At 41.0% G+C, this 20,887-nt stretch overlaps 1 protein-coding gene across 16 annotated transcripts in view; it reads left to right on the forward strand.

Moving 5' to 3' along the window:
• Window positions 1–20,887, forward strand: part of KALRN (kalirin RhoGEF kinase) — a 510,268-nt gene that overhangs the window by 156,311 nt on the left and 333,070 nt on the right. The window contains exon 1 of one of the 16 annotated variants that reach the window (XM_081869920.1): window positions 11,789–12,055. The exons of the other annotated variants lie outside the window; for them this stretch is intronic. The gene's annotated coding sequence lies outside the window, so the exon portion shown is untranslated. Of the gene's footprint in view, window positions 1–11,788; window positions 12,056–20,887 lie in introns of those variants that run through there. 16 annotated transcript variants of the gene reach the window in all.

The raw sequence follows: 20,887 nt of genomic DNA on the forward strand, positions 1-20,887 counted from the left end.
TACAGTACAGCTTCACTGAAATCAGCTTATCCATCCAATTGTAGATACCTTGAAAACAGTTATAATTGTAGATGCCTTGAAAGCTGTTGAGATCACTAAAAAAACCAGGCACACTGTAATGTTATAGCAAATATCTGAAATTTGGTGAGTGTTGCTATTCATGTGATTGCTGCCAGTCCAAGTAACCTTTAGTGATTGTCCTAAAATTCAGTACACTAATGGTGAATGTGGACAGTCCCATAAATGTGATTGTAAGCATTTAGTAATCTGAAAAGTGGGGACATTAATATATCTTATTTTATGTGTTCAAAAATTGTTTTGAGGTCACCAGCATTCCCATGACCACATCCACCAAAGTGTGGACATTTGCAATGGCGTAGTTCACATTGAGAAGAGGAGCGTTCAGATGACCTCCATGTGTTCAAAGACTGCATGCATTGTGGGTCTTCTCCCCCAGTCCAGCTCTCTGTATGTGCGTAGAAAGGGTGTAGTGCTTCTACTTGACCCCACAGTGCACTTCTGAGGTGGGGAAGCCACTACATTTCTACACTAGATGTCTCTGAGCAAACGCTTACCTGATATTGGTGTGAATCACAAGGGCAGGGCCAAGGAATGAGGCCAGTACAGCCCCACAATCCCTTTCTACATACTTTCCTGCCTTCGCATGTACCACCCGTGAATGAATTTTTTCAGTTGAGGAGCGTTCAGTCACACAATCCCCCCACCCCCACTTACAGTCTGAAATGCTGTAGCTCAGACACAGGTTTACCACCTCAGAAGTTGGCCCTAAGGTCAGGACAACTGGGGGTTGTTAACAATCCCTGTGACATTTTGTTTTCAGAGCCATATTTATTTCCCAAGACTGACTTTTAAATATGCCCCACCAGAGTCCTAAGCTCACGAGGAACAAAGTAGAGGTGGGGGAAGTTAAAAAGAAGGTATGTGGAGTTGTGGGTGAGCGTGTGCGTGTAAAGGGCTTTCTGTTCAGCACACTCCATTTAAAGCTTGTTCATAAATCAAGCACTCACCTCTCAATACGCAGCTGAAAACATGTTATACGTCAGACTTTGTTTCGTCAAGAATCACTGCTCTCTCTCACAGGCCTTCAGGTGAACGTCGGCAAAACTTCGTGGAAAGCAGTAACAAGGCAACCCCCTCAGGGCCCACTGCTAGGACCAAATCCTATTTAACATCTCTGTTAGTTACGTGGAAAGGAAAATGAGGCTTAATTGCCAGATGATAGGAGTTGGCAGCATGCCCATTGTTTGGAGCAGCCACACCAGAGGAATTTATATTTGGCCTTGAAATGACATGCAGTTTTTCTCTCCAGCCTCCATTACATGCCAGCAAGTGAATGGCAGTGAGAAGAAAAAGTTTCCAAAAGACTAAAACACTAATCAGCAATCTCTAAAATACAATAACACATTTTTTCAGTAAACATATTTTCATTTTTCTTGTTTTTTTAGTATGCATTTACAGTGACTGCTAGATTGTTCGAGTTGAAAGTATTTCTCTGCTGATAATCAGAAAGGCTTTTAAATTTATTATTACTTTTACTTAAAAGTAAAATAGATCAATAAAAAAACTTTTGAAGTAATGAGATGTCAGCATTGACATCGTCTCCGCAGAAAGCAAAATAATGCTATTATTGGAATAATTTGTCACAACTATTTTTAATGAGCTTGGTGGGGGCTCTTCAAGGCTGATGGCACACAATAAAGTACAGTTCAGGTGTGGCTTTCTGTCTGCCATTAGATATTGGTTGCATTCACATGTAACAACGAGCCAAACATCCTGGATTACCACAGTTCAGCAATGGGCAAGCAGTATGCTGGTGTACGCTGACATGTCGTTTCCATTTTACTGTTCCTCTGGCACAAGCAGGATAAACAAACCAGGAATCTTTGTCTTCACATTACTGTATGTCACAATGTTAGACTATACCACTCTGTACATCTGAGCCAGAAATCATGGTTTCTTGCTGCCTAGCAAGCCACATCCCTATGTCATGGTGTGTTACTGGCTTTCTGATTGTGGCTTGTTAAGAAGTAATAAAACATAATCCCTTGCTTCCTTCTGTACATTGCAGTGAAATTAGAATAAGATCTAATGGGAGATCCATGATGCCTTACTTGTATCCAGTTCTTTTCTTCTAAGAAAAAAAAGGTGCCGGTACAGTGTGCCCTTGAGTACCCCCAGAAAAAAGCACTGCTTGCAGCCAAGATTAGCCTGAAAACATAATTCTTCAAACACAGGTGACAATATTCAGAATTCTGTATGAATACATAGTTTTCAAAAAATATATTTTGAGTTCTCAATATATCTGTGTACCATTTCAGTTTCATAGGTGTGATTGTTTTATGTCCTGCTATTAGATGAAATCCTCAGAATGGCTCCAGGCAGCACCCCACACGTGTTTGTGTGAGGCAAAGTCCTTCAGAGAATTGCTAATGCTGGGATTTCCTAATCATCACCATTAAACATGTGAGATAATGTGCTTGAGGTTACTTCACCTAGTTGAACACTATTGTGAGGGAGGTAGCATATTTGGCATTCTTGAATAAGAGAGGTTTGAAATTTACTGTTTCTGTTGTACAAAGCAAAAGCAAAGGCAGCCATGTTGGCTCACCTTTTAAAAAATCATATCAGGGAAATACCTAACCCTGTTGGCCAATCAAAATGTCACAAAATCATCATATATATTTGACTGTTGGTGAAGCTATCTCCATTTGCACCTTATAAGAATCTTATGATGGAGGAAAAAAGAGGAGGTAGCAAACATTCAGATCACCTTATATTGGGTGCTATTCAAGTTATTCTTATGCGCTTGGAATAGTAGGTGCCAGTGTTGCTCATTTCCAGGCTCTCAGATGTATGTGAGTAAGTTTGCACAGAATAACTCTCATTAGATCCTAGGGGTATGGAGTAGGTCTAAAAGGCATTTGCTTCTTGTGTATATAGTATATGTGGATACATATATTTGTATCTGGCTACAGATTCAGACAGGAAGCTAAAAGTGTAAAGAGCTTAGCTGTGCAATCCTCTGCATACTTACTAGGGAGTAAGTTCCACTGTGACCAGTAGGATTTATTTCTGAGGAAACATGCTTTGAATTTCTCTGTACACAAAGACATCAAACAAAACTAAACACACCAATTAGTGTGCTAGCTTTTCAGCGCAGGCAAGGTCTTTTTGGTGGGGCGGGGGATAAGGAGGCACAGAGAAATGATGCTTGAGCAGTGTGTATATTTGCCAAAATTCTATGTGAAACTGTGTTTGCAAGTGTCAGTTAAAATGCCTCCTGTTTACTGATCAAATATATTCTCTGTTTTCTACTTCTGCTTGCAGTTTATGACAGATATACACAATGTATATAAGACTACAGAAGGGCAATTCCTGAGCTTAATTGCACCAACCAGCCACCTCATTCATCCTTCTGAAACAAAAGCAATGTTTGTTAGAGCTTAATTAGCATAATATATTGCTGTTATTACATTCAGAAAGCTACAGACATCTTCCTTGGAGGGGGTAAATAGGATCCTGATAATTGGGTTTCAAACAACAAATTGAAAGCTGCATTTAATAATGCATAGGATGCAAATACAGAGAGCTCCACCAACCCCTTCATGTCTGGCCACGTGGGTCTTTTTAGTTATAATGAATTGAATGTGCCTTGTGGTAACACTGAAATTGCTTTTTTTTTTTAGTACTTGTTTAGTATAAAAATCATAATATAAAGACAAATATTAATTTTATATTTCCAGTATTATTCAGTGCTTTAAAGAAATCTGCTGCTTTTGAGAAAAAATAAAATGGATTCCTACAGCTAATGTAATGAACATATAAGTTATTCTGTGGCTTGCTTTCAGCATTCAGCAGACAGCTAGAGAGAGGGAAATGGCTTTATCCTCTGCAGTTTATAGCTGCGATAGATATTTATGTATACCATCAGATCTGACTATTTTCCTGCTCAAAGCTTATTTAAGGGCACAGATAATAATTTGCAACATTCCAGAATTTAAACCATGGATCTTCTGGGATGCAGAGCATATATTTCATTTAGAGATTAAAATCTTCATTCTGAAGTAATGCTGGGCAACATGTGATTACCCACCACCCCACCACATTTGATGTTTGCACCACGTTTATGTCTCCGAGAATTCAATTATGTACCAATAAATCTAATCCTAATGGTTGCAGAAGCAAGTCTGAAAATATAGCACTGAACTTCAGGTGCATGTTGTTTTCACAGAGGTCAGATCCCTTTCTCGAGGAGTTTACAATTTAACATTCGATGAAGGGGTAACAGGACGAAGGGTAGAGCAGTGGAAGCAGGACTAAAGAATGCAGAAAGAAGGTGCATTATATCTGTTACACATCCTTAAGCACTGTAGAGCATGAGAAAACTAAAGGATTGAGCCAAAGGCCTCATAAAAAAATAGTGGTTTTTAAGATAGAATGGCAGTAACTACCAGAGATGGCTCTAGGCACTTGTTCTGAGAGGCACTTGAAGCAAGGGATTCATGGGCTCTTCAAACACACTCGAACTCAGGACGCAAGGGAGAAATGTGCTAAGAGGAAGGCACGCTTGGCAAATCCACACCGTGATCAACTCCTGCCCAGAAACCAATGTCCACACTGTGGAAGGAGATGTGGATCCAGAATTGGCCTCCACAGTCACTTATGGACTCATTGTTAAAACTGTGTTTATGGAAGACAATCTTACTTGGCTACGAGTGATCGCCAAAGAAGAAGAAGAAGACATGGTGGAGTCTTTCAAGGGAGCAGGAGAGGTTCAGATGGTAGAGGGTTATGAAGCTCAAGGAATCAAGACAATGGACATGGGTATATTGGGTTATAAGAGTGGAGAGATAAGAGGGTGGGGAGGCCTTGGAGGGCTTTGAAGGAAAGGACAAGGAGCTTGTGCTAGATCCAGAAATGTGGACAGGAAGCCATATAATCAAAGTGGCAAGAGAGGTGGGTGTTTTTGGCAACTGTTGGACAGTAGTGGATGGCAGGAAGACATGGATGGGGGACAGCGTTGCTCACCTGGCTTCCCAAGGCTGAGTATCATAGTCAGTTACCAAGAGGGGGAAAGATGAAGTGCCACACCACTGCTTGCTATTGGCCCTCAGTAGATGTGATGGGAACAACATGAGACAACAGAAGATCAGAAAGAAGATTAGTATTATAGTCTAGCAAAAGATTTCCAGTGTTCACTTTTTCTTCTTCTAAACCTTGGTGAATTCCTCACTTCACTTCTAATTTTGAAGACTGAGAAATGTAATATTAAAAACTATGTGCCCAGAATTTAAAATGTCACTGGTGAGAAACTTTAAAGTGCTTATTGCTATTTTGGTTGTAGGAGTTCAGGTGAGACTTTTTTATTTTTAAAGTAGAAAAATTATGAGAGAAGTGTGTTTAAATTGAGTGCAGCACATCCAAGAATGTTTTGAATGCAGAAATCGTGGAATGCATTTCTTAAAATTCCATTAGTGTCCCTTGCAAAAAGGCATTTTGTTTTTCAAAAGCACTCTACATAATTATTATGTTCAAATCGCTTGGCTCAGTACTGCTGCCATGCAAGCTAAAAACACAGTTGTGGAACAGCTTGTTACACCCAGTAGAGTACTCTCTTGCTGGGGTTGTGGGAAGAGTTTTAAAGATGCTATACTTTGATATGAATGCTGCATTCAAATCTACATAGTGCTACTGAAATGTAGCCCTATAGGATTCCCTTTCTAAAACAGACCAGCTCTGAAAGTGGAAAAGAAGAATTTGTTCAGAATTTTGATAGGTAGCAAGGCTCTGAAATCTTCAAAGAACCTTCCTCTTGTAGCATCTTAAAGACTTAAGAAAATAATTATAACGTAAGTTTTTGTAGACTTGATTCTGTTTTATAAAATATATAGAATTTTAGCTGTTTTCATTATGATATACAGTAATATAACTCGAGTTAAAATGAAAAGAAGGGAGAAATTATGAAGTGTTTTAACCCTAATGCATAGGATCAGGCTGCAATCCAGTATAATTGCTCACCAGCGTGTGGAGGCTGCAATGGCATGTGCAGTGGGGGGATTGAGTTAAAACTAGGGAGTTATATTAAAAATTATCTGAGGACTGTAAGCTGAGCTCCTCTGCATCCAATAAAGACAAGATAGAAAGATCTGTAAACAGCCAGTATATGTTTTATACAGAGGGTTTTTTTCAACTGGAACGTTCTAGAACTCAGTTCCGGCACCTCTCCGGTGGACGTCATTGCCATTATAAGAGAACAAGGAAGGCGTTCATGGTGAGTTCTGGCACCTCTTTTTCTAGAAAAAGAGCACTGGGTTTATAAATCATGGGTGCAATCCAGAGAAGAACTGATTTGCTTAAATCCTATTGATTTACATATACTTAGCTTTGACTTAATCAACGTAGATTTCTCAGGATTTAAGTGTACCTATATTATTCTGATTTACACTCCATATACGCATAGGTATAACTTTTAGGTGCTTCAGGAGTCCTTTTGAGATGAAAGGTGCTACATAAGCAAAATATTAATCATCCTTTTATGTATATAATCATTATTTATATAAGGGCAGACTCGTCCCACCTGATTGCACACAGTCTGTACTGGTTAATTTCAAAGATGTTGAAACACCATCACAGAATGAATTTAAATTACTGACAGAAGCTAATTTGTATTTTTATATTTTCAGTAAAACCACATAATTACTTCGTTGTGTAACTTAATAAAGATGATGTGCTAGAATTAATAAAGAATAAATTAGTGGAATTCATAGAACAAAACAGGGATTCTGATATTGGCTGTTCAGTGACTAGAATAATAAGTGAGAGTGAAATAGCAATGTCATTGGTTTTATAACTAATCATCAGTGTCTGCTGAAAAATACCCTGTAGGACCAAAGATACCACTGGCTTTCCCCCTACTTTTAATTCCATGAAATATTTCATTTTTGTTAACCCAATTTAAATTATGTTTGCATAGAAGGGATTGTGAATTTTGTTTCTGGAAGCTACAGTCATTATTATGGAAATAGTCCAGGATAGCCTTTGGCTGGAATCAAACAATCTTTTTTCCCCCTTAAGATTTGAAAATGGTTTGAGAGAGATTTTCCTTCTCATTCCAGAGATGGACCCAGGGCTTCAGCAGAACCGTCAGCTGTGGTGACACAAAAATTCCTCAGAGTTTCAAGGATTCCATAGGAATCCATTAGTCTCTGGTGGGTGAACCATCCAAATAGTCCCTCATACCTGTAAAGTTTTATGTTACTGAGTGTCTGAACAACTGCAGGCTCCCCACATCCTTCAAATTCAGGAGCAGGTCCCTCTGAGCACATGCTCAGCCCAAGTTTTAGTATATGGGCTGTGCTCACGGTATCTTTTCTTAGTTGAAGATAAAAAATCAAGAAAAAAATAACTTCTGCTTACGTCTCCACTCACCTGCTTATCCTTGTTCCAGAAACCCAAATCACAAAATAAAGCTTATATATTATATAAGCTTATATAGTAGCTTATATAGAATTTAGTACAGTCATACCTCATGTTACGTGAAAGAACATCCGCTTCATGTTACGTTCTTTCAGGTTACGTCCCGCAGCGACCCAGAAGCACCGGAAAGGGTTACTTCCAGGTTTTGCCGCTCACGCATGCGCAAACGGGCAAAATGATGTCACGCGCATGCGCAGAAGCGGCAAATCGCAACCAGTGCATGCACAGACGTGCTGCTGCGGGTTGCGCTCTTTTCATGTTGCAAACGGGCCTCCGGAACAGATCCCGTTCACACCCAGAGGTACTATAATAAGTCAGCTTATTTTTGATGCCTCCTCTTGGCTTCAGGTTTAGGGCTATAGGGCTATAGAGATCCATTTCAGAAAGCGGGGTGGGGAGTGGGTTGGTGGTTGTAAATATAGCTGTTCCCTTCAATCTGGGACAACTGTGGAGGATGACACTTTTCTCTAGGGCAGATATGTGGCATGTGTGACCACTGAAGGATATGCTGACAGGAGGAAGAAGAGAAGTCTCTGCTTGATTCTCACAAGGAGCTGCCTAAACCATAGCTTCCAGTTGCGGTGGAAACCTTTCCAGAGCAGGCTCTGGTGATTCTGAGCCATTGTGGAAACACATGGAGTGTGTGCCCAACAGGCCATTCCTGGAACCTAAGCCTTCCTTGAGACCCCCTTTGCATGACTGCAGACCTTGTAGCAGATTCAAAGAGACCTAGTACATCTTGAGAGGCATCCCCTGGGTTAGGCCTCCTCATCTGCTCTAAGGTGTTCAACATTGCCTTGGAGGTTCGGGGCCCCTTGAGGCCACATTGGGTGTCTTTACTATATTAGATCTTTCTAGATCCTGCAATTTTGCTCTGGACATGTGTCAGAATAAAATAGATCCGCTGCACTTTGTTCCGCCCAGTCTTGTCAGAGTGGAACCATTAGGCAAAATTATATTGTGTTAGAGCACAATATAATAAAGGAATATTATCATTGGGAATCCATGGTATGACAGTAATTGATTTTTATCTCCTACAAATTCAATATGTGTGTGTTTATTTGCAATTCTCTTGTGCTGTGCTAGCATTATCAGCAGACCATTTGAAGGTTGGATTCATAGGCTAGTTGTGAACAAGATTTTCTTTGAGTATTTTGGCAGCAATTAATAACATTGTGACTATGACTTCTCAGCTTTGCTATGAGTTGCCTGCAATCAGGAGCCAGCTGGTTATCTTCTCAGTTTCACCAGCTGTAATGTGGGATTGCAGATTATGAATACCTTGCAACAGGATTAAAAGGCAACCCTCAAAAAGAAATAAGGAGTAGTATAGTTGGAAGGAGGCGTCTCCACTGCAAAAGAGCTTCAGGGGAGTGCTATTTTCACCCTTCCCCTCCCCTTTAGTGGGATGCAAGAGTCCTTATGCATACAGAAAGGTAAGAACTCACCCTTCCTTGTCATTTAATGTACTAGAAATAACAAACTATTTAAAAACAGCTGCAAACCTGTTCTGGAAGCAAGAGAGAGAAGTGTGTTGCTTGTTATAGGGTGAGTGTCTGGAATAGTAAAAAGAAAACATACTCCCTGGTATATTGTTTCTAAGGACTGTTTTCACCTTTCTTAGGGTACAGTGGCTTGAACCACTACAAAAAAAAGTTTAAATGGTATGACCAGTGGCCATGGTGGTGCAGGAAAATGAGAGGGACTCAATGCATTTACATTTACAGTCAGAATGTTAATGTGAACTAACCCTTTCTTTAGCACACTTTAACCATTTAAAGACTTCAAAGACTTACGAAAGAATGTGCAAGAGTAAGACCCGGGTTGTTTAGTTTTTCTCCTGTGCAGGTTTATGGGTCATTGTTGATTATAGAAATCATATGCTGTGTTGTACTGGATCAAAAATTAATCTAAAAACAAATTATGCAACTTTGTATATGTGAGGTTCCAGCACTAGGATCAGAGGTTTTGATTAAGATTTGCCGGCATGGACTGAGGACATTCAGTTAATAGAATGATTTTCCCACTGGACTGGGGAGGCAGGGAGTCTTTTGCCTCCTCCTCCAGGGGGAGGAGCCATCCCACCCTCATGAGACTCACTTGCCCTTCAGGGATGTTAAGATTGCAAATGCGCTCTCCTTTGTGGGGGGGGGGGGGTTTGCTTCTTTCTGTGAAAGCAGTGCCTGGTCCTAGGTGACAAGACTACACTCTTCTCTTTGGGCACCTGTTCCACCGCTCTGGTTCTATCTTCCCCACTGTTGTGGGCATCCATTGAGGCTCTCAATTCCACATGAAAGTTGGGGCAGGTGGGTGGAAAGACAGCATCCCTACTCCCACGTTCCAAGCGGCCAAAGCCATGGAGGAAAGGGAAGAAACCCCCTCCTCCAATTCAGGTTCAGCCTCTTCCTTTTCCTGGATGCTAGCCTTAGATTTTTTTTTTTTAGGGGGGTGGGGCTACTCAAGTTCACCTTGTAATATTGGATGGCCCATCACCATCTCTCAGCTTCACCTATCTCTCAGGTTTCTTGTAAAGATAACTGCATGTATATTGGCCCTGATTTCCTCAGAGGAAGGGTCGGATACAAATATGATAAACAAGAATATAATAAGCTTATTTTGGAAGAGGGGTGATAGGAAGGCTGTGAGCTGTATATACTCTACTCTAAATGTGCATTGAAGAAGTAGTCCACAGCTGGCCTCAGTGGAAATGTTATCATAATAGGAAATCAATTCTGAATTACGCCATATGACGTTAGCTGCGCTTTCATCTTTCACTATGATTAGCAAGCACAGCTTCGCTAATGTTTAAACTTTTGAACAAGGCCAGCAATATGAAAATGTCCATAACGGAGGGGAGGGGACAGAGTTGCTTGTAGAATTCCATGACAGTAGAAAGCTCCCCCTCCCCGCCCCCAATTCATACGCTTCATTGATTTGTTACAATAAGTTAAACTGAACAACTAATCAATACTATTGATTCATTATACAGGTTCAATTGTACTTTCCTTTCATTATGAAACACTGCTGGCAATAATGAACATTCCAGTAAACGGAAGAACTCCTCCCCCCCCCCCCCCCAGTTATTTGGCTTTGTTTTTCTCTAGGGAGCCCTTTTCTGAGCCGGGCGGCTCTCTTGCAAGAATAACCACAGCTTTTTCTAATGCTGTATTAATGCTAACTATCTCCAGGGCTATCCAAGCATAGGAAAAGTAAGGCGCCAGCCTTGCTGAGGGAGGATGCACATGCTGCCTGAGGAAGGAGGGTTTACATTATGTTGTTTTGTGGCAGCAGTCTTGGAGTGGGGTGGGGGGTGGGGAAGACACTCTCCTGGTGGACTCTCAAAGTGGCTTAAATAGGTGGGGAAGATAAATTTGGCGATAGGCTTCGAGGGGAACCTATGGAGCAAATGCAACTACTTTTCCTCAGCGAGGAGCCTGAAATCTTGATAGTCAGAGCTAAGAAATACTGATGATGATTTAATTGCATCATTTGTGTAAAAGGCGTTTTATGTGTGTAGCAGGCAGCTGGTTGTCCACTGTGAGAACAGGATGCTGGACTAGATGGGCCATTGGCCTGATCTTATGTTCTTATTAACCAACACAAGGTAAAAATAATATATCAAAGGAGATTTGCTTTAATTTTCATATTGCAGGGGTGAGTGTGATGCAGCAGAGAAAGCTGAGGGAAAGGAAGGGAGAAGCAAGTTGTAACACAACAACGGAGAGAGTGATGAGGGGAGGAAAGGATGAATGGGGGCAAACTATGTTACATGCGTACTCTAATGTCCTTTTTGTCTGGAATGAGGAATGAGGGTTAAGTTTGGAGAAAGCAAGAGAGATGCTGCACCACAGAGATACCTTGACAAACAGCAATTCAAACCACCAACAGTGCTCTCTGGGGGTGATGTCATCTGGCTAGTTCAGTTACAGCAGCATCACCTCAAGAAAACCACAGCATCTGGAAGGAATGTGAATTGCTGTTTTATTTTCACATCTAATATAATAATACCTTTATTGTCATTGTACAACCTGTGTACAATAAAATTGAACAAGCCTTTCCCTCCAAACCATCTCTTATCGAACAACACACCACCTCACAAGTCAATTTCGCTATGTTATTTTTTGTTCAACAGCCTAACAGCCCACGGATGGAAGCTATTTTTTAGCCTGTTGGTACGGCTGATTATACTTCTATATCTCCTGCCCGAGGGTAGAACATTAAAGAGGTGATGGCTGGGGTGTGAGTCATCCCTAAGAATTTTTCTCGCTCTCCTAAGACAATGATCCCTTGCAATGTCATCTAGCAGACTCAAGGGACAGCCCATGATATCATGTGCTGTATTCACCACCCTCTGTAGAGACTTTCTGTCCATGGCTGTCAGGCCAGCATACCACACTGTGATACAGTATGAAAGGACACTTTCTATTGTGGACCAGTAAAAGGAGTTCATCAGTTGTTTAACAATATTCATTCGCAAGACCCTGAGGAAATGGAGTCTCTGTTGGTGTTTTCTGACCACCTGTGTTATGTTGATTTTCCAAGTGAGGTCCTCACTAAGGTAAACTTCCAGGAATCTAGGCATCCAAGTGCTTGAGACAGACTCTATTGTACACTTAAAAGGTGCCAACATTTACTGTATTGGCTTGAATATAAGCCTCACTTTCTCCCCAAATTCCCACTATGAAAAGTTAAAGTGTGGCTTATATTCATGACCTTACGGTATGCAGCCAGGAGCGCGGCAAAGTGTCCTCTCCCCCAAGGCCAGGAAGGGAGAGAGCGAGAAAGGGGAAAGGCCGCTGGCAACGCAGCGTGGCTTCCCTCTCCCCTCAGAGTATGCAGCCAAGAGCAGCGAGGTATGGAGCGGCTTATATTTGGGTATTTTTTCTTCTCCCCCCCCCCTCCAATTTTAAAGATGTGGCTTATATACAGGTGCAGCTTATATTCGGTCCAATATGGTAAAAACAGCAACAACTTTACAGATGGGGGCAGGGGAGGAGTGTCAGTATCCATTTCCAGGGCCGGAACCACCATTAGGTAGACTGGGCAGCCATCTTGGGCAGGTGGTGTGTGTCTTGTTTTATACATGGAATGCAGGAGATACCTTTGCCTCAGGCAGCAAAGTGTCTTGTCCTGGCCCTGTCTGCTCTGGACTTACATGTATTTATTAGACCGTATGTAGAGAGTCCCCATGAATATACACATGTAGGTAGTTCTCTGTGTGACAGGTTCCCCATTGTACAGAGAGAACCCTTTTGCCTTTACACCTGTGCAAATGGGGGGCTTTCTACATGTGGGTCAGGGAGGTAGAGCCTTCTGCCATGATGATGCTTTCCTCCACATGTAGGCATTCATCCCCACTGAGCGTTTGTAAGGTGTCTTCCATTTATAATGTAAAGTTAGTTTCTCTAGATAAAAAATAATTCTGTTCTCTCATTACAATCCAGCCTGCAAAAGTAATATAGAATAAAAAGCTCCTTAAAAGCTCCAAGATTGCTGACTGGGACTTAACTGTTATGCTTCACTGTCTAAGGGACAAACTAGACATTATATGCAAATGTGTGCATTGAAGCCCAGACAGTTTTTACTTGGGAAGCTGCAGTTTTGAGTGAAGCAGCAGCAGGGGATGAGTGTGTGTGTGTGTGTGTGTGTGTGTGTGTGTGTGTGTTAACCCTTTCTCTGCCAGACTTTTGTTGCTGTTGCTCAGAATAGCTCTCCCAGCTGCTTCCCTTCTTCGCTTTCAAAATTTCACTGTTAGAGCTTTGTTGTACACATTTCCAGCAACCTCTTTGCACCTCGCTGAACTTTCCACATTTTGAAATAGTATTTTCTCCTTCAGGTCAGACTGATTAGTAGTCTTGAGTTTTCATCATTCTTGCAACTACCACTTCATTTTATAGTTTGTGACTTCTCCGGCCTCCCTTCCTTGAGACAACATACCTGAATTGTTCTGTTAAGCTGTTGTTGTTGGGGTTGTTTGCTTTTTGTTAGAAAAAAACCCACTTCGAGCATGAAGGTTCAGTCTTCTCTTGCAACACACTACACAATGGACAATTTCGATCAGGGCTGTAGTCCTTCTGTTTTGACTTGTGTTGTTGTTTTGTTGTAGTTGTTGATTACCAAGCAGTATATAATTTTTATGAAATAAATTCAAGTCAACTCCAGCCAGATGGCCAGTAGTCAGGGATAATGGGAGATGGATTTCATCCACATCTTGAGAGCTATAGGCTGACATTCATGAAATTGTAAGAGGCGTTGTAGGTTGTGTGGACTCTTGAGGAAGTTCTTTCCAGAATTAGAAACAGCACTTCTGTAATATAGATTTCCTCCACTTCCCCAAATAATATCAATTAAAGGGTTAACTCTGTAATGTCAGCGTGCCAGGAGGAAATTAAACACATAACCTCCTGATATATATGAAACTGGATTTTTCATTTTCACACATAAGTTGTAAAGTTGTACAAGTTAATAAGAAAGTTTTAAAGTTAGTAAAGGAATAAAATAGGAAAAGTGCTAGGCAGCCAAAGATTCTAATTAAATTCTGCAGGTCAAGTGAGCCTGGTTTTAGATGGTTTACTATGCAAGTGTCCTCTTCTTGCAGTAAAGACTGTGGGGATGCTCTGCTTGAATTTTCCAAATCTTTCAAAGTGTTTGACAGCACACTCTTCCCAGGCTGTAATTCTGGACATGCTTGCCAGGAAGCAACCTCATAAGTACGGTGTGTTTTGCTTGAGACAGCACTGCAAGTTATTTACAATATATATAGTTTGCATGTAGACACCTTAAAAATGTTTGTACTGACGCATCTTTGGGTGTGTTCACATGGGTGGTTGTGTGGCACTACTGAGAGAGGTAAGTAACATTACTGTACTGAATTTGTATGGCAGGGTTGGTTTCAGGCTTTTGGGATCCGCAGTGGTAGCAGAACACCTCAAAACCTTCTACTCGGATTCCATATGCAAGGAAGCCCAGCCATATGCCAGTTGCTTAAAAAAATAATTAAAATATGCACACACCACTTTTCAGCTTGCTGTAGTGTCATTAGAGGACTGGACAGTTTCACCATTCTCCTTAGCAGTATACTATGGATTTGGTTGTTCCACACCAAATCTCACAAGCTATCTATGCAATGTCCCAGAGAGAGAGAGAGAGAAATCCAAATGCCATGTGCTACAATATGGTTAATTGCACACCTAGTTAAGACTTTGTAATAGACTGTGTTTGAAGGTCTTGTCCCAGGATTTCATGAATCTGCGGTGGTTGTGAAATAGTGGGAAAGTCAGAAGTGAGAAGAAGAGTGTGGAATTGATATCCCGCTTTATCACTACCCTAAGGAGTCTCAAAGCGGCTAATATTCTCCTTTTCCTTCCCCCCCTACAACAAACACTCTGTGAGGTGAGTGGGGCTGAGAGACTTCAAAGAAGTGTGACTAGCCCAAGGTCACCCAGCAGCTGCATGTGGTGGAGTGGAGACGCGAACCCGGTTCACCAGATTACGAGACTACCGCTCTTAACCACTACACCACACTGTATATAAAAGAGTTATTAGTTGGTGGCAGCTGGTCAATGGGTGCTGTGGCATAGTGATCTATCCTGAAAAGGTCTGCTTTGCAGTAGGGCTATGATTCTAGAAAGCTCAATTTATTATGGGCCTTCAGGTCTAGTATAGGAGAGTGTAGGAAGCGATAGCTTTATGTTGATAGCAAAAGACTTGGACCTCATATAGGCCAAGTACTCTTCAGTTCAGACTTGCAGAAACTGAGAAAAGAAAGCAGGTGGCAGGGATAGCTGCCTGTGGTGAGTGGCATATTGTTGACAATAGATCTTTCAAGAATAATTTAATCACAGTGCTGACTCTTTATCAAACTCCAGCCTTAGTCCATCTTAGCCATTTGACAGGTGGACTTAAGTACAATCAGGTTAAAACATTTGAAAAATGGAGAGACAAGATTATGTCCAAGATAAATAACACTATGAAATTAATTAATTGGTTAAAATAATGTGTACACTGTCTTTCATTTGAAATAAAAGCAAAGCGCTTGGTTTGGTTCAGTGCAGCACAGAAGTAGAAAGACCAGAGAGGAGCAAAGCAGCTTTTAAGACATTTTGGGTGCCTGCATGTTCACGTGGTCTCAATATGCCACAGTTTGGCTTCTTTTGTCTTTCAGACAGGCCACACACAAGACAATAATTAATTTCTTTTTATGGAACCGAAAGGAGGCTACACTCAACTGGTTTCAGATGCATACATTTAACATCAATAGACCTAAAAAGGACGGCTAAATCAGGACAAGGCATTGCATTAGGTGTGTACTTCTACAAGTGGCTTATGAAACTTTCTGGCCTGTAAAATTTTCAAAAGGCTGAATACCTGTATTAATAGTTTTCTTATGCACAGCATTTATAGACTACTCTCAAACTGTTGTTTTAGCCTAATAGTTTCATGCACTACTCTGTGTGTTTTAGGCTGCATTTTCAAATTGGTATTATTATTATTATTATTATTATTGAAATTTCTATACAGCACCTTCATCTGGGCAGTTTACAACATAATAACACTAAAACACATACCATAATAACACAAAGTTAACACACACACAGTTTAAAATGCCATAGATTGTTTAATTAGCCAAGGGCCTGTGAGAAGAGAAATGTTTTTGCTTGGTGCTTAAATAAATGTAACAAAGGTACCAGGTAAGTCGCCCCAGGAAGAGCATTCCGTAAGTGGAGAGTGACCACAGGAAAGGCCCATTCTTGTGTTGATGGCCTCCACCCTTGCAGAGCAGGAACACAAAGAAGGAACACAAAGAACAGATGATGTTCACAGGGTTGGATTGGTTGGTTCATATGGAGACAGGCAGTCCTTGGGGTATTGCAGTTCTGAACTGTGTAAGGCTGTATGGGCACTGATTTTACACTCCCATCTTGGTCTGATGGAAAGGAGAAGTAGGGTTGTATGTCATCTGAATATTGATGGCACCTCACTCTAGACATTTCAGTGGCACAGCTTAGTGGTTTCATATAGAAGTTGCAAAGCATGCAGAACAGAATAGAACTCTACGGGACTGCAAAGCGTAAGTGCTAGAAACTGAGCTGGTGGTCCTCTAGAAAAGACCGTCCAGGCATGAGTGGAACCTCTGAAAGCGTTAATGGTTTGTGATCTCAAAAACCACTGAGAGATCCTGGAGAATTAAGTCATACTCCCTCTGTTGCATCCCATAGGGTGACCAAGGCAGTTTCCATACAAAACCCCAATTGAAATGGCTTTAGAAAATCAGTTTCATCTGAGAGAGCCTAGTGTTGGCAGCAACCACCCACTCTAGAACCTTGCCCAGAAAAGGAATATTAACCACCAGCCAATAGTTGTTCATGTCTTTCAGAACCAGTGTAAAGTGAGATTGTGTCTTTGTTTGTTTATAATATTCATATACTGCCTCTCATTAAAATAATAACTGTGATACATGGTATGATTCAGTAGAACAACAGTTTTTAAAAAATCACTATCACAATAACTAGGAATTGTTCAACTGGTATCAGAGGACAGGGACAGCTTGAGCAAATAGATATATTTTTGAAAGTTGGCAGAAACTCACAATAGTTGGTATTTTAAGACAGCTTTCTACTTATAAAAGTAGCTTTTGTTACAGTAGCATTTTAAAGGTAAATTTAACATGGAAAGAATTCAATATGATTGTGTTCTTCTGATTGTTTGAGCAGCACAGGCCAGATGGAAAATTCCCCTTCCCCCCTCCCTGCACTGTTCTGTGGGTTCCCCCAACCCCCCAGAGCTAATTTCAGTGGGTGTAGGCTGGGGGGAAAGCCCCACTGCACAAATGGAAACCCTTGCACCGGGGATTCTACTGATTACACTCATTAGGGGTATCCTGCCCTTCCTCAGTCTGGTGCCATTTAAATGTTTTGAACTACAACTCCCATCATCATCTCTGAGCATTGGTTATGCTGGTTTAGTCTGACAGGAGTTGTAGTCTGGTGAGCACCAAGTTTACCATCTGCAACAGCAGTGTGATTTGTGGGGAATGGAAGCTTTTTTGGCAGTAATTGGTTAAAGCTGTCAAAACAGAAGATCAGTGGAGTATTCATATGTGCATAGGGTCCTTAAGCTAGGAGAAACTAACCTCCTAGCTTGATAGCTAGCCATCTTCTGCAGCTGGTAACATTTCTGCTATCTTGGTGCCTCCTCAGTGGTAGTATACAAAATCCCATCAACAGAAGCGTTTGATTAAAATCCACTTCATTGTGTTAAAGAAGATTGTCTCTTTACTCTTTAAAGAGCAACAAAGAGACAGAGAGATTGATGGGACCACTGAGAAAATTCATTACTATGCTATGGCTTAGAAGGGAAATAAAAGTTTTTCAGTTGAGTTATAGCTGAAAAATAAATACTAGAAATCACATTAAGAAGACAGACAATGTGTTTATATAACGATATAGACTCCAACAAATCAGCAGTGTTCTCAACAAGATAAAAAGACCAACCATGTATGTGTGGCTTCATACCTTATACAGCACATGTGATCTCTGCATGTATGTGTGCAGCAAGTACCTATGGCATGGATAACATACTTGCTTGTTGTAAACAGCAGTGGACTTGTGTCTGATCCCTCAGTAGAGTCCATTAACAGAAGCACCAGGACCAAAGCAAGACTATATGGGTTTATTTTATTTATATATAAAATGTATGTTTCACCCTTCACCATATGTTCTCAGTGGGTTGCATTCAAATAATATAAATAAATACCATAAAATCATACAGTAAAACTATCTCACGTAATCTGCTTCCCATAACAGTATCGGATAACTCAGTATCTCAAATGCCATCTTTGCCAAAAGCCTAGAGAAAGAGATGGATTTTTAGTGTGCACCAAATCTGAACCATATTGACCCCAGCCACACTTGAGGGAAAGACCATTCCATGTACCACCACTGAGAAGGACCTGTCCCAAGCTAAAGCATCTTGAGAACTTTAGAAGGGTCTACTGGATCAGAACAGTGGCCCATAAGTCCAGTATCCTGGTCTCACAGCAATGAGTCAGATGCCAGAAAGAATCTGCTAAGCAGACCTGGGCTGACATCTTCATCAGCCTATCCACTATGACCCTAAGATTTTATTCCTGGTTAGTCACTGCCAATTCAGACCAGACCCCACAAACATATATGAAATTTAGGTTCCTAGCCCCAATATACATCTCTTTACCCTTGTTTACATTGAACTACATTTGCCATTTTACTGCCCATTCACCCACTTTGTAGAGATCCTTTTGGAGCTCCTTGCAATCTGTTTTTGTTTTAACCACCCTGAACAATTTGGCATCATTGGTAAGCTTTGCCATCTTGCTGCTTACCCCAAACAAGTTTAAGGTTCCTGTTACCAATCCTTGGGGGACTCCACTTGCTATATCCTTGCAGTTACGGCTCCCCAAGAGGACCTCTCCTCATATTCTGTAACTTCAGAATGGCTTCAGTCGGTGCTTGAAGCACAAAAAGGGCCTTTCCTGCAAGTCTTAAAATCCAGTAGGGCAATGTAGAGAAAGGTGCTCCTTCAAATAAATTGCTGTTCAAACTGCCCACAAACTGGTCAAAGTGCGCCATGGTTAAGGTTTTTGTGACTCAAGAATCCCATGTCATTTTTTGACATAGTAGCATCATCAAACAGCTGATTTCTTTCTCCCTGTGGTCTCACCTATAGCATCAAGCATAGGAGAGATCCTCTGCTAGCTAACATACCTTGTTTCATGTACTGGAACTTTATTTTTTGTAAATTGTTTTGAGATTTCTTGTGGAAAGCGACTGAGGCTGCACTCTGAACCTCACTTCCCTGGGAGTAAGCTCCACTTAATTCAGTAGGGTTCTGAGTAAATATGTTTAGGATTGCACTGTAAATAAAGACATTCTGTGACCTTGGCCAAGTTCCTTAAGTTTTCTGTGACATTTTAGCATCTACTCTAGCTCATTAATTTGCAAATTATTATGTTTACTTAGTTCTGAGTGGAGTCTCAATCTCTGAAAAGTTCTGGCAACATCCCTAGCATAAGAAATTTTAAATTCAGGTGGGAGTCTGAAGGCTTGCAAATTAATTGTAGGGGGTCTAAAGTTGTTCTCTGTACGATGGCTGACTTTTGGAAGGGATGTTGTATATGCATGCGACCATCTGAAAGATAAACAGCCAGATAGTTTAGGGACAATTAGACAAAGTGGTGGCAGAAATCACATCTCGAATTAGTTCCAGCATCACAAAGATAATCTCCTGGGCTTTACTATTCCATTTAAACTTAATTCATTTAGATATTCTCTCCCTCTCTCCCTCTCTCCCTCTCTCTCTCTCTCTCTCTCTGTGTGTGTGTGTGTGTGTGTGTGTGTGTCTGTCTGTCTCTGCCTCCCCACTTGTTTGGGCATTCCCTTTGATACTGTGGGTTATTCACTAGGAAGCAGACAGGTGTAGAAGTGATGTCTACTTAGATAGCACCCTCTGTTTATCAACCTTTGCTTTGAAATTTATTTATTAATTATGTAGAAGATTTTTATCCTGCCTTTCAATCAAGTTAAAAGGTGGCTAACAATAGACTGTAATAATTCACATAAACGCAGACTCCAAACCCTTGGTTCTCTAGCTGATGGATGAGGCCAAAGTATGCTCTGCAGCTCCAGGGCAATTGGCAGTCAGAGCCAAAAGTGAAATTGAAATTGAGGTGGGGGCAGCTGGAAGCGGAGGCTCCTTCTGGTGAAAACCACTGATCTCATGATACATCCTTCACCACACCACATAGCCATGAATTGCAATCAATGAAACACAGAGAGCAAATGGGAAGTGGATTTATGTTGTGCCAGGCTCTTGGAAGGCATCTATGAATTCAAATGGAAATGAATAAGTAGGCTTTTGCTGTTAAAGCATGATGATAAATTTTAATAGAGGCACAACCTTTCCTGTTCTAAAGGAGGAGGAGGCAGTAGGCTTTTATAGCTGCTCACAAATAAAACCTTTTTTGTTGTGGCCTGGCACATCTTGTGATCTCAGCTCAGAAAAGGGCAGAAACAAGAGGAGGTAACCTTGCACTGCTTCTAGTCTCAATTCCTAGGAAATATGAACTGGCCATATAATACGGATATTAGTCCTTGTGTGCTTCCAGAAGTGTTCTTTGGTGGAATCAGTGCTTTTCATGCATGCAAGTTTTTTTTGGCAGTGTCCATACAATGTTGTCAAAATGCCAGCCCATATTTCTCTCCCCGCCCTTTAATCTGGATTTATCCCTTTTTGCGGGAAATCCAGTAAGTAAAACAACAATAACACAGCTGTTGCCTATGGTCCACTTACAATATCCTAATCACCCATTTAACCACATTAAAGCCCCCATGTTGAAACACCCATAGACAACATT

Source organism: Podarcis erhardii (genome assembly GCF_964252035.2).
Source record: "Podarcis erhardii genome assembly, chromosome: 1".
NCBI classification, from domain to species: domain Eukaryota; kingdom Metazoa; phylum Chordata; class Lepidosauria; order Squamata; family Lacertidae; genus Podarcis; species Podarcis erhardii.